The sequence below is a fragment of the Amblyomma mixtum genome, chromosome 5 (genome assembly GCF_055824585.1).
Source record: "Amblyomma mixtum isolate Tamu chromosome 5, ASM5582458v1, whole genome shotgun sequence".
Taxonomy (NCBI): domain Eukaryota; kingdom Metazoa; phylum Arthropoda; class Arachnida; order Ixodida; family Ixodidae; genus Amblyomma; species Amblyomma mixtum.
Window position 1 is genome coordinate 26,811,705 of NC_143016.1, and position 14,470 is coordinate 26,826,174.

At 45.8% G+C, this 14,470-nt stretch overlaps 1 long non-coding RNA gene across 1 annotated transcript; it reads left to right on the forward strand.

Annotated features, from left to right (window-relative positions):
• Window positions 1–545: 545 nt before the first annotated feature.
• On the forward strand, window positions 546–3,727 carry LOC149341573 (uncharacterized). The gene is made up of 2 exons (XR_016282641.1): window positions 546–621; window positions 3,557–3,727. It is a non-coding gene; the product is annotated as an uncharacterized LOC149341573 (long non-coding RNA).
• The last annotated feature ends 10,743 nt before the right edge of the window (window positions 3,728–14,470 follow it).

Sequence of the window (14,470 nt, forward strand, 5' to 3'; positions counted from 1 at the left end):
CATCCCTTAGAAACATCTTAGATTAATCTCAAAGAGCCTGGTCCTCTGTGCGATTAACATCTGCCATTTCTACCTTGGCAGTTTGTATTCACGTGAATAAGTGCTGCGACGCAACAATCACAAAGCCAGTATTTTTTCGTTCCTACCCTTGCACCTGTTGCTTCGGAGCCGATGACACGCTGATGTGGCGCATATCAGTTTTCTAAACACGAACACACTCAAAAAAGACGTTATGCTATGCAACCTTATAATTATTATTTGTGAATTGTACCACATACTATTCGGTTGGAGATGCGGCGCATATACCCACAAGAAGTTAGATTTCGATTCTGTTTTCACGAAAACAATAAGATTTTTAGAGGGTAAGCGAAGAATTTAAGCTTATAAACCAATTGCCTTCTGTGGTCTTGGATATCAGATCAAGCTGCACACGGCAAGAGTGCGAGCTATAAAGATACGACCGTGAAATGGGTTTCTGTTTCACGTTTTACCCATTTTACCACGAGACGGCGGAAAATCATTCGGGCTGCAAACAACCCTGTGTGTGGCTGCATCAATGGCGTTGGCGTGTTTTTCGCGGATTACGTTTTCTTCAAAATCCAGCTTCATCGTCCGCTTACGGTAAGTCTACACGTTTATATTTTATTCATTTGGTCTCCTAAACCACTCTAAGCAGAGCTGTTTGTGCAGAACAGATTATGTGCGCAGTTACAAACGTCCTATCTTCGTTTCTAAGGCGGAAGCCATCGGGTTCTCGACTAATGCCGCTTATCTCTGTCCCGCTGTCTTTACTAACGCGCGGAAAGGCAGTCTGTGCGATGCCCTTGATGATAAGCCGCTCCTCGCGAGCTGTCTACTAGATTTTTCGTGTTTCAAGGTAGATGCGCGGCCAGAAATGTCGTTTAGCCTGTGAATGACGGCCGAAATGGAACTGTGTGTTAGTTAGCGCCGTGTGAGCTCAATTTACTTTGCACCTCCGAAAACGTACTTACATACAGTCTCGTTCAGTGGTGGAATACATTTATTTTCTTATCTTTGTTTTATCGCCTGTCTGGACCATGGAGTGCTGTTCTTTTTGAGGTGTGCATTGCTTGCTACGTATGGACGCTCGCTCGGTGCGCGTCGTGCATGGACGCCGACGTTTCAGCAAAGGTGTCTTGTAACGCTATAGACTGGAGCGCGAGACGTCTGTCAAAGTTGTATTCAAGCGGCGCTGGAGGAATGCTTGTAGTCTGATGGGTGAATAAAATTCGTTGCCGGCGCGAATGGCCGGCGTGCTCAAACACCGTGAAGAACCCACGAGCTCCATCCCATCTCCCCTTCGTTGCACACGTATGGATTCGTCCGTGTCTGTCATCAGAGCCGTTGGCCGCCGCCGCTGGCTTGCGGGCACTTCATTTTGAAAGCTGGGTAAAGGTCGGCTCGACAAGAGGTGGCTTACGTTTCGTTCCGAGTGGTTCGTTCATGAATCCCGCTCACGCGTGCACAGATTTCTAGAATACCATTTGCGCGAGAGGCAAAGTATGTGTTTCTGATTTCAGACTGCTACGTTACGAAAGCACCGATGTGACTCGCCGCTTATTTGCGCCTAAAATTAAATTAAGCTCTCGTGTTATTATAGCTGCGCCTGTTGAAGGCGTTAATTGTTTCATTGAAATACTTCCTACTTTGAGCACGTTCAATTCTTTCGCTGATTTTTCTAGCAGCGTTGGGTTAGGCTGCCTCCATGCAAGAAACACACCTCTTTACTGCGCTGTTGGAGCTGCACTTGAAGGAAAAACTAAGCGAATTTCAGACGGTTTTTTCCTAAATGCTGCGCTGCTTAGTTGCACACGGACAAAGAAACTGGACAAACGCTGAGGTTAAGCGCGATTGCGCTTAACCTCAGCGTTTGTCCAGTTTCTTTGTCCGTGTGCAACTAAGCAGCGCAGCATTTAGGAAACGATGTTCCAACTAGCCCAGTCCCAAGCACTTCTTAACTTTATTCAGACGGTATTTTATCGTGACAGTAATTTGCTGTCTCAACCTCGCGACTGCTTTTGAAACGGCGCAGCTGCAGTCTTTGTGTGCTGTATTAGTTTTCTGAATAATGAGCGCAGCATGGAAACGCTGCAACCAGCTTGTTTCTAAGAGCGCGCGCAGATGTATGAGTATGCTGTTCCGTCTTTGTGCTTCAAGTTATAGGCGCAAATCTGTGGTGAACTGGCTGCTTCTGCCTGCTGGTTTTGTATAGCTTGTGCCCGTTTGAGTATCGGCTTACGTACACTCGGCCAAATCTTTAACTGTCTTAGGTGTTGCATCGCTAAATTCACCTTGTAAAAAGGTGCCTTTTGGCACACTGCTGGCATATTCATGTTGTAATTTGACGCGTGAGATGGCATTTCATAGTTTCTTTTTGTTAATATAATGTTTGAGTGGAGTACTTGCATGTTTAGATCAAAGTTATGAGAAATATTCATCGTCTGCCGCTACGAAGAGCCGAAACAAGCGGAATACGCAGCAATGGTTCTGATGGCGCATTTCCACTAATCTGGGTAAACGACTTGTCCACCATGAAAGGAGTGGTACTTTACCCAGAGGATGAGGCCATATGGACCAGATCCATTGCTGCGTATGCCGCTTCTTTCAGCTGTTCGTAGTGGCAGACGAATGTTTCTGATAACGTTGATCTAAACACGCAAGTACTGCACTCAAACATTATATGAACAAAAAGGTACCACGAAATGACATTTCACTCGTTAAATTACAGCATGAATATGCCAGCAGTGTAGCCGAAAGGCACCTTTTTTACAAGGTGCATTTAGCGATGCAACACCCGAGCCAGTTAAAAATTTGGCCGGGTCTACCAGGCTTAATTCACGCTGGGTATTCTGAAGCGCTTCTTCTATACCGGTTATAAGAATAAATGCTGCAATATTCTCCTTTTTGGATGCCTCTGTAAGGTCCACTGAATCTGTATTTTATGGAGGTGGCATTCTTAACAGCTCCTTGCGAGTCAATGCAGATATGTGGCACAATTGTTCGAAGTCTTCTGTTACAAATAGTGTAAAAGGATTGCCATAAAGAGATCAGTATTGGCTGTAACAGTATTCCCATACAGAAATCAATATCAGTACTGGATTCAGAGTAGAGTGCTCCAGGGATTAGGGGTCTTTGTTACAATGCTTTATGACGACACTTATAATCTGTCGTGTATTTACTGAAATGATTGAGCCGGCGTGATAGCTCAGTGGCTATCATGTTCGTATGGCGACGTGAAAGATGCAGGTTCGATTCCGCCCTAGGCGGTCGCATTTTAATAGAGGCAAAATGCTAAAGGCCTGTGTACTCTGCATAGGTGACCGAAATTATTCCCCAGCCTTTCACTTCAGCGTCTCGTAGCCTGTGTCGCCTTGGGTATTTGAACCCCATAAAACCAAACCAAAAGATCCAAGATTGCCTTTCTAGAATGGCATAGCCAGGATATGCCTTGCATTGTAAAGCACATGTGTAGAGATGGAATGGAAATTTTTTTTTCAGTTCCTCTTATATTATTTTTTTCCTTTGTGCTGTACAGGTGAACATGCCCGGATGATTTACTGCAGACAACAGGCCACAAGAATGCTTCTGAGGAAACTAGCCGGACTGTTACTTTCAACTTTTATGTTACTGTGGTGCATTCTTATGGTGCATGTAATGCATATTCCCAGCCTGGATAGCTTGGAAATAAACTCAATTTGTAAGTATATTGATTGTTTCATGTGTGAACTCTTCTGGTGACCTTTTCCAATGATTGTGGACAATCTATAGGCAGTCTATAGATAATGGTCTACTAATAGTTTAGTAGACAGAGGTCTATAGACTGTCTATAGACAAAGGTCTATAGCACTGCTAGGCCACACACCTATGGAATGTCTATAGACAGTCTGTAGACATATGTCTACTGGACCAGTAGACTTTTGTCTGTAGACTGCCTATAGACAGTAATCTACAGGAAGTATATGGCCATAAGTCTATAGGTCGTCTATAGTCCGTCTATAGACAAGTGTCTATAGACGGTCTATAGACAGCTCTATAGGAAATGTATGACCTTAAGTCTATAGATCGCCTATAGACTGTCTATAGACCTGTGTCTATAGACTTCCTATAGACCTATAGACTTTCAGTAGACATTTGTCTATAGACAAGTCTACTAAAAGTGTATGACCAGAAATCTATAGACTGTCTATAGACCAGTCTAAAGGATTTGTCTATAGACAGTCTATAGACTTCATAGACTGAAGTCTATAGACAGTCTATGGACTGTCTATAGAAATTTTTATTAGGGCTAGTCATTTCGGTGACTGTCACCCAGTGCATTTTTTTCCTGCAGTTCGGAATACAAGACAAGCGTCTCGCTGATGTTTAAGACGTTTTACAATCATTAATTTATGTTATATACTTCATGGTGATAGTTTCACCCAGTGTGCAATTTTCCAGCAGGTAAGAACACAAGGCAAGCGTCTTGCTTATGTTTAAGGCATTGTACTATCATTAATCCATGACTAGCTCATGGCTTCAGCAAGAATTTACCACAGCCATCCACAGTGCTAGTACATACATCCCGAGGAAGGGAATGAAGGCAGCCACCGGAGAAGCACCTTGTGGTAATGCACGTTTTGGATAACCATAAAAGGAAAACCTTTGATGACGTTCTTCAGCACAATGAAATTGAAGCAGGTGCAATACAAGCAATGCTTTTCTCGGCTCCTGTAGCCGTACCAGGAAATACAGACAAGAAGCACTGCAGAAACCCTTGAAATTTGGGATTCCGAATATTCAGTATTGCAGAAGCAACCTGAAATGTACCATATGTGCATTGATTTTCAGGGCAGAAACATACACTCAAGCAGCAGGCGGCCGAAGAACGTCCCTCACCGTTCAAAGCGGGCACAAAATATCGCCAGCTGCCGTTGCGGCAGCTGCGTGTTCGCACTTGTCTCCCGACGACCGAAAGCTGCGGCTGGCAGCATGTGTGCCCTGGAGACGGAGTGCACGTACCGACTCAACAGAAATAATAAAAAAGGTGACCCGTGGTACTGCTGTGCCGAAGCTCTGAAGGATCGACCCATCGCGCAGTCCCGCTTGCACTAAGCGAACACTCGTTCGCCCGCGTGTACTGGGTCGGTCTGAAGTGTAAAAGAACCGTCTCGCAGTCAGTGACGTCCTCGCTTAGGGACTCGGCAGTGGGCAAATCCTTGAGACTGACTTCTCTGCTTGTTCAGTCGTTGCATCGCGTTCTTCATTATGGTTGCTGCTTCCTGGCCGCTTTTACGTACTGGACACGAGTGTATTTGAGTATCTTTGTCTTGGCAGTTTTTTTCTTCTTCGCAGCCGGACGTGTGCGCTATTCGCCGGCATTGAATGTGAGTGACAAGTGAGAAAAAAGGGTTGGAGGCTAAGCCTTGCCCGTCACTGTCTCAGTTCGACTGACACTCTCTTGTCTTTACGAATGCAGTCCGTTTGCGCGCTGTACGTATACGTACAGCGCGCAAACGGACTCATATGATTGGAGAGGTGCTACAACTCAACGAGGTGTCGCATAGCTTTCTTTTCGTTTTTTTATTTTTGCAGTGGTGCTCGTCGAGCGAGAGTCATTCATGGGAACGAGGGTGTAGGTTTGGCTCGCGTATACTGTAGAATTGCGCGTATACACCACACTTCTTGCAGGCGACCCGAGCGTCCAGACTGGACAGCGAATGTCGCTCATGGTGAATCGATCTTCCGAGAAAAGCTCGCAATTGGATACATCCTCACGAAGGACGACGCATCACCGCCACCTTTTTATACGAAGGCATTTCTTTATCCTTGGCTCTGTTCGAGTTTTTGAGGGCTTAAAACTGGCATAGATGTATATCAGTGCGACAACGCAAAAACAGCTGTGCGTATAAGAGTGAACGAGTATACTGGTGCGACATTGCGGGAGAGTATGTCATGGTCTGCCGTTATTTTTGTACGTATACTACTTCAGCGCACGTTTTTACAAACTGCTTTTAGCTACCTTGAGCCATGCAGCATGAAGCGGGGACAGGCTGGATTTAATAATATGATTGAAACAGCGCAAGGCAAATTTGTGAAGTGTCAAAAAAATGTCGTGTATTCCATTCCTCTCACTTGTAATAGGTTTTATATTGGCCAGACTGGACAGTGCTTAAATGATAGGCTCAGGCAGCACCGCAACAATGTAGATAACAAAGAGTCTCGTAACCTTAGCATGCATTGCCGTGAATGTGATTGCACCCCACAGTTTAATTTTTGCCGAGTTGTTGCTAGGAACAAAGACCAGCTTTGCCGGGAAATTATCGAGGCTTCGAATATCAAGAAGTATGGTGATACATGTGTAAGTGCTGCATCAGTGTCTTTATCACAAAAAGAACTTCGCTTCCTGAATCGCACTTCTTAGTTTGTGTTTGCTTGCAGGGATCCTGGTGCATGAATTGCTCTATGCGTTGTTTTCTATTTTGGTGCCTGAATGTATTTATACGCGCAGCGTGCCAAATAAATGTCAGTTGCTAGTTCAGCGCTGTGTTGTCCTTTTCCTCCTTTCCTCTGCTCTCTCTTTTTTTGGCCTTCGGCCTTGCGCTGTTTCAATCATATCATGTACAACCAACTCGCCCATCAGCTCGTGCTTTCAGGCTGCATTTGTTATGCGGCCACTCCTACAAGAAACACTTCTTTCTTTTTTCTTCTTTCAACGACATGCTCGCGTATTTTACAATGCACTAAACACAGTGAAACAGAGTGCACAGACGCGCCACACGATGTTCACGAAAGGGACACATTGAACGATATCGAAAGGGGCACAACCCACACTGAACATAAAATACTTTTACTCGACTCTCAGTTCTGGGCATATCGCTTGCTGTACCGGGTTAGATCAACTTTCCGCTTCTTGTGAAGCACATTGTACGCTCAGAAATATCCCTTAAGCAGAACGAATAAGGGCATAACCGTGTTCGCACAGACGTTTTTGATCGAATACCGGGTCACTGACACGAACCTGGCCAGTGCGACCTCCATTGCGTGAGTTGAAACCATCGGTGCGCGCCATTGATTGAGGTGTTCATATACACTCTGGCTGCAACGGGTTTAGCGTCGTCTCTGGCTTCTGTGTGCTTGGACACCTTCGAAGTGCTGTGCACACAGGAATGGATGGTGCGTTGGATGGAGGATACTTAGAAGAACGAATGGCGGGGTGGTAAACACCACGTATGTTGATGCTGAAATATTCGCAACATTGATGTCGAGTCGTCAGTGTGCTTCATACACGTTATGCCATGAGCTTCGTAACAGATGCATCAGCTCAAAGCCTGCTTTCCCGGATAAAAACAATGATCCTTGTCCACGAAGTTGTCAACAACCACGTTGGTCACGCGCAAAAAAGTCATCACCAGATTACACAGAAGCTCTTACCGGCACCCATCAAAACACATAAACAACAATACACATGCCATTTGTGTACATACGGCGTACATGCTCTGTTTTGTTTAAGGGACAAATAAGCCATATACTAGACGTGTACGGGAGAGACATTTTTTTTTTAGCATTTTTTTAACAACTGTTGTCTATTGTAGCAATGATCTAAAACAAGAAATAGTTTTATTTTTCTGTTCTTTGAGCGATGTTTCTGTACCTTGTTATGATTTTTGATCATGTGCCGAATCCCCGATACTTTCCAGTGTGTTGACAGATTCCAATTTCCCGTCCATGAATATTCTATTGTCTTTCATGCGACTGCGACCTTTGTACATTTTTTTATGGCCAGGCACTTTGTCATAATTATTTTCGCTTACGAGTGGCACACATGCTGCTTGTGGCAGCAAAACATAAGGCGTGAATGTATTATTTGAGAACTTCACAGCACATAATCACCTTAAACACACTCAAACCAAAGGTTGTTTTGGCTGTCAGTCGTCGAGGTGTGTTTACAGTCAGAATACAATGATTTAAAACAATTTTCAAAAATTACCGAAGCCAGGGTTGTATGCAGCTGCCTTGTGGCACTTCTAGTCTAAGTAACGTCGAAAATCGATCAAAGCTAGCCTCGCTATTTTCGCTTCGATAGGCGGCCGCCAAAGAACGCTGTTGAAAAGCGTACAGGCTGAGGCTTGAAAGCGTACGGGGATAAGCTTGTATCGGTTTTCGGAAACAAGAGAATCCCGCAGAGTATCCTTGTCAACGCTGAGCTGCCCTTTCACGAATGGTAAACAACTTCTGCTCGCCGGTTTCTGACATGCTTTTCCATTGTCCCAGCATGAGCGGAAATGTCTGGTGAAGTTCGTTCTTTTTTCGGTATTACGAAAAAAAAAGAAAAGGAATACAGTACCCGAGCCGGCGTCGATGAAAGCTGCCTTTTTACGCGTGATTCTAACGTAGCGCTCGAGAAAGCAACTCTGATCATTGCTTTCCATACTTTTAACGTGTAAGGAATTAAATTAGTGTCATTGTGACCCTAAGCTTAACAGAAAACAACAATGCACCCAACATCCTCTAAAAATAAAAAAAGAAATCTTAAAGCGCATTCGTGTTAAGTGTGACGGCGACTGTACTACATAAAGGTAGTGGGGATGGCGTACTTAGGGCAAAGGATTTCGCCCCCGTGTGGGGAGCACTCATTAATTCTACTGCGACACTCAAATGAAGTGGAACTATCGTCAAACACGAAGATAAAACATGGAATAAGGACTGAGTGCCACATTTCGAATATTTTCGCTGAGACCAGAACCTTTTCTTTCCAGGCAGGGTGCTAGCGTTGTTGTCTGCAGTTCTGATGACTGGTCGCTACCACCTATAGGTATTTCATTTATCCTGAATAAAGGTTGTAACATTATGCAATATTATTTTTGAGTCTGTGACATTCTCTGGTGAAGTCCATGGCATTTCCACTTTCAACCTCCTTTGCACTACCCGAAAAGAATAATTGAGTGAGCTCCACATGGTATGTATATAGCAAAAACTATGCTTTTGTTCTTCACACAGCGTCTTCAGCCGACGCCTCCGCTTGGTAGCCGGTGCGCAGCTAAGCTCAGCCGCTTGACAAGTTGACATCGTAAATACAGTTGACCTCCAAGGGCACACAAAATTTCCGTTGAGGGAACTCCCGTTCCTCTCGGCTTTGGCAGTACAGGGCGCTCGCTTTCCGGGTCGTCCTTTGCAGGCTTCGTAGTTTTCTCCGAAGCAATCTTGCTTCATATGGCGAAATAATGCTTCCTGCTATGTATATTATGCAACTTTATTGTTTCAAGGGGCATTCTACATGCATCCTTCCAGGTAAAGGTTTCGCCAAAGCTCCAACGTGGCACCGAAAAGCATGACTTCACAAGTGCGGCGTAGCATCCACGTGTCGGTGACGCCACCAAATGATTCTAAATTACCAACAAAAGAGAAATGTAAGTGACTTCGTTGAGGAAAAAGTACTAGTAAATGCCTCTCTGAAAAACGTTTCGTTACGGGGGAACTTTGAAGAACTCGGCTCACCTTTGCAAACTATTAAATGGCATGTACAGGAGTACTTACACTAAGGTTGCGTAGAATATCACGAACTGAACGCTCGCTTTATTATCCGCAACATTCTTGCGTAGGCAGAAAGCACCGATGTTTAGTGCGAGCACACCTGGAAAGGCTCGAAGATGCTGTTGTCCAAGAAAGCGGAAAGAAAGACACATCAAGAGGAAACACAATAGTTGCGGTCGCATTTCGATGGAGGCCAAATGCTAGAGGCTTGTGTACTGTGCGGTGTCAGTGCATGTTAAAGAACGCCGGGTGGTCGAAATTATCCGGGGCCCTCCACTACGGCGTCCATCACAGTCTGAGTCACTTTGGCTCGTTAAACGCCATAAACCAAATAAACCATACTTAACCATGAGTGAAACTCCAGATGACGGTGAAGTAAGAGAGTGAGAAAAAGGGGGAGAAATAAATAAACGAAAAGGTGAAATCTGAAATCAAGCATTTGCAACACTCGCGCACTCGCGCAATCACAACCGCACAGGATCATCAAAGTGTGTCTATCAAAAACCGTGTCGCTTAGATAAACTACCAGGGTTTTGTCTCACGCGCAGCCGAAGCCACTTCACCCCAGGGCCAAAGGACATGCTCCAGGCACAGGGCGCCGTCCTGGCGCAGTCCTAAAGTGCTTAGCAATACCTTGCGGTGAATAATGAAAATGTGTGCAGCCAACCGATGCAATCGGGCAGCAACACGCCTCCGTTGTCTATTGTTCAAAAAAAAGCCTGCTACCGCTGGAAACACATGTTGCGCGGTTTCCTCTTCAGCCACCCGATATGCGTTGCACAGATGTTCTATCTCTCTCTGCACAGTGCATGCGCTCACGTAAAAAGGCCGCAGCTCTCCGAACTTCTCAATGGCCTCTTTCAGTCACCGGGGTCGTTATTGCACCAAAGTTAGCGAGGCAAGGAGAAAGTCACAATGGACATGCACGATTCGAGCGATAGCCATGCCACGAAGTCTCAATGACCTCCTGTACCAACTATCTCATCGCTTTGCGCGAAACGCAGTCTAGGCTCACTATCCTCTCCCTTTCCCTTTCATTTCCGCCGGCTGCAGCTCGGGTGCTTAAGATATTAGATAGCAATTGCCGCGGCCGGCAACACTCTTTTGCTTCACTTTTTTTTTTTTTTAATAAACCACTACCACCACCACCACCACCATTCAAAGATAGCTGTCTGCTATGCTCGACTGGTGATAAGCTCAAAAATGATTATGTGGCTATTCCTGACTGTGCTGTCTATTCCGCAGCAAAATACCTCTTATTGCTGAGAAAAGGGCACTTAAAACTTGTAATTTTTAAAACTCTATCTAAGCTCGTGACGTGAAAACGAGAGTACTCCGGGATCACCATGTGGAAATGAATAGCTGCGTTGCCTAGCCTCAGATTGGCGAACAAAAAAAAAATGGAGGACGCTTCGCTTGCACGTGTTGCAGGTGGTGGTGATGTAACTGAACGCATTTTTCAATTTTTGTCAATTGTTTCAATTAATTAGTTGATCAATTACGCACTCTAAACTTTAGTCATTATCATCACCACGCATTGGCTTTTCATTCTGGGCATTTCGACACCTTTGAACCCCATTTTTACGCGACAACGTTTACAGCTCATTCGGTCGAAAAGCCATCGACGTCAAGTTTTGTCGGCACCGCGCGTCGAAAAAATCGTACCATGCCATTCGTTTGCCGCACAATGTTCCGGATGGTGTCATACGATTCAGTGTTTCGTGCAGCTTATATAAAATTACCTGTTAGAGCCTAGCTTGCGGCAGGAATACGAACCGGCGACCTATAATCGGGGGCTGCGGTTGTCCACCGAGATATGTGAGACGGTTACTGCATCATTTCCTTTCCTCAAACCCAATTTTCATTTCCTTCATTACGGCCCCTCTTTCTCTCCTTCTTCTTTCACTCCCACCGTCCTCCTTCCCTTGCGGTGCGGTTCGGGTGTCCCCTGAGATGTGACAATTACTGCGCCATTGCCTTTTATCAAAAATGCGTTGCGTTCAAAGGTGTCGCGTTCCACTCCTAAAGGCGAAGCTTAAGCGTCCTTAACTTTGGATCCTCGGTGCCAGCGTCCCTCTCTTCCACTAAACCACCCTCTCCATCCTTGACTGACGAGAGCCGTTCCTTCGACCTCCGGCTCGCAATGCTGGAACGCCAGCAGCGAGAGCAGCAGCGCATTTCCCACGATCTACAGCAACAGATCCATGCCTTGACCCAAACCCTCCTGACAACCACCTCCTCTCTTACCTCCCAGCTTACAAAGCTATATAAATGAGCACCTTGCCACGTACACCATTCCCTCCTCCAACGCCCAGGTTGCCCCTTTGGCTGACCTTGTCGAAACCACCACACAGGCACACCACACTCGCTTGGTTCAGCTAGAGACATCGGTTCTGCAGATTCTTACCACCATCCAAGCACGATCCAAACAATTGGAATCCTTCAATTCTATGCTCCAATCTGTCCATGAGTCACTGTCCCCGGCCAAAAAGAAGGAACGCGTACCCTCACGAGCCTCTACCTCTCCACTATCATAATGGCGTTTGGCGAGGACCTCGAGATTGTGCAGTGGAACTGCCGAAATCTTTGCCATAATAAGACCCCCCCTCCACCAGTACCTACTCGCCCGCCCCTCCCTGCCCCATTTTCTCCGTCTCCAGGAGACTTCGACGGCCCGCACTGTCCAAGGCTACCGAGCCTACCATGCCACTACGGCCACACTACTTGCGTCTATTTATGTACGCAGCGACGTGCTCGTCGAGCCACTTGACATACCCTCCACCCTCCTTAAATATTTAATTGCTGGTATCTCACTCACTCTTTTGTCTTTCTACAACCTCCCTGTCACTTCCTCTTTATTCTCTGCTCTCATTTTTTATTTTTTATTTGTTTAATTAATCACTTAATTACAATGATTTCATTACCTCGTCATCGCCTAACATATACCAGTCAATCATCAATCACTAGAACCACAAATTATCGTGATATGATTTTTTTTACGCAGCCCCTGGTTATACCCGACACTCGGTGCCGACTGCTACTAGGCCGACGGCCTTTCGACCGAACGAGCTGTATACGCTGCCGCGTAAAAATGGCTGGCAGTTTAGTGTTGCTAAGCACTACATATTGTGCGTAAGCACGGTTTTTGTGCAGATGGACACCCCCGCCACCTACATCAAAGAGCGATTGAGGTATTCACTGACTCAAGGAGGCCGTTATGCGCCTTTGCTTTCCTCAATATCAACGTCAATATCAAGCGCGAAAATTGACTTATCTACAGCACCCATTTCTATGCCCCGTTTAAGCTGACCCAGCCGCGGTACGAGTGATTGCGAGCTATGCACGCCTCGGTGGCTTCCCGGCCTGCACTCACAGCGTAAAAGGAGCTATATGTTCGCTAAATACCGAAGTAAATGCGCTACTTTTTCGGATTCAGACTTTTTTGCGATGTTTTGGGGCGTACACTTAAACGCTGAAGTACAAAATACTTTAAAAATTAGTCTCTGCTCAACGAGGTGACCGAGAAAAATAATACTTCGGTTTAGCGCTAGCAAACCCTTAATGTTTGTTCAAGTTTGTTTTAAGCTGTGTTTAACGGCGCTATAATCCTCAACAACAGTATCTGTGTTGCACGGTTCATGGGGGGTTTAACGTCCCAAACCGACTAAGGCTGTGAGGGGCGTGCACTGACATCGCAGAGTACACGGGCATATATAATTTCGCCTCCATCGAAGTTCGACCAACACGTCGCGTACCGAACTCGAGTCTATTTAAAAGCCTATAAACGGAGCTTATAAAAGCTCGGTTTTCGGGGAAAGTAGCAGCGTCTATAAGCCTGTTTACATGAACTCTACCGATAGAGTCGAGTCGAGTTTGCTCGTCGGGGTTAAAAACCAGTTGTCGGGTTCATGTAAGCGCTGTCGGGTCGAGTGAAATAAGTGGCAGAGCGAGTCAACTCACCTGCATGGGGTAGATTAACTCGCTTGACCCGCCTTTCAAAAAACCTCGATGCTAGGGGCCGCTGCGATACTTACGCGCTTGAACCGAGTTCATGCAGACACCAAGCGGGGCGAATCAGGGCGAGTCACCTAACCCGACGCTGACTCTACCCGGTCCTGTCGGGTTCATGTAAACAGGGCTTATGTAATGGACTGTAAATGGAATGGAATGGAATGGAATGTAAAGATGGATGTTCATACGAAGTTTGAAGTCCCCAAGCACATCTTCTATGGGCTTCACGTATCTAGGGGAAGTTGGCGACGTGTGCTGCTCCACTAAGCGCGCATGTGCGGAGTTCGGACTCACTCGGGCATGTTACTCAACGTACCGCGGTGACAGGTCGTGAAGCGAAACATCAGTAGGCGCTTGGAGACGCATTTTCGCCAGCAACTGCGTGCTCGCGCTCTTCCGTCCGGAACGAGGCGAACACAAAAACAAAAAAAAAGTCACTATGAATCCAGGACCGAAGAAACGCGCGAATGGGCCATGCAGCAGAAGCCCATGCCTACTTATGCAAGTGATATCAAAGGAAATAGTTGATTTGCGCGTAAACAAGAACGAATTTTGTTGCCGTCGGTGCAGTATTGAAGTTGAAAACGTCGCATAGCTATAGTTTGCATTTACGGGTAATCGCTGGTTCAAAGTTCATTGAGCTGGTACTTTTAGTAGAAACTCCTTTTCTCCGTTGTCGATTTCGTATGGCTGCGATCTGTGGGTTGCGAAGCTCTAAATAGAAGCTCAATATCCGCCAAGCTAACTGCCGACCTTTGTCTCACTAGAACACGTAATACTGCCTGCGAAAGAACAACAGTGCAAGCGTATTAATAAAATAATCCATGCTGGGGCAGTTTCTATGCATGCTAGTGTGTTGAAGATGATCGAATGGCTTCATTTCATGCGGAACTTTCCACCCCATTTCGCAGTTCCTGAAAACGCCTGT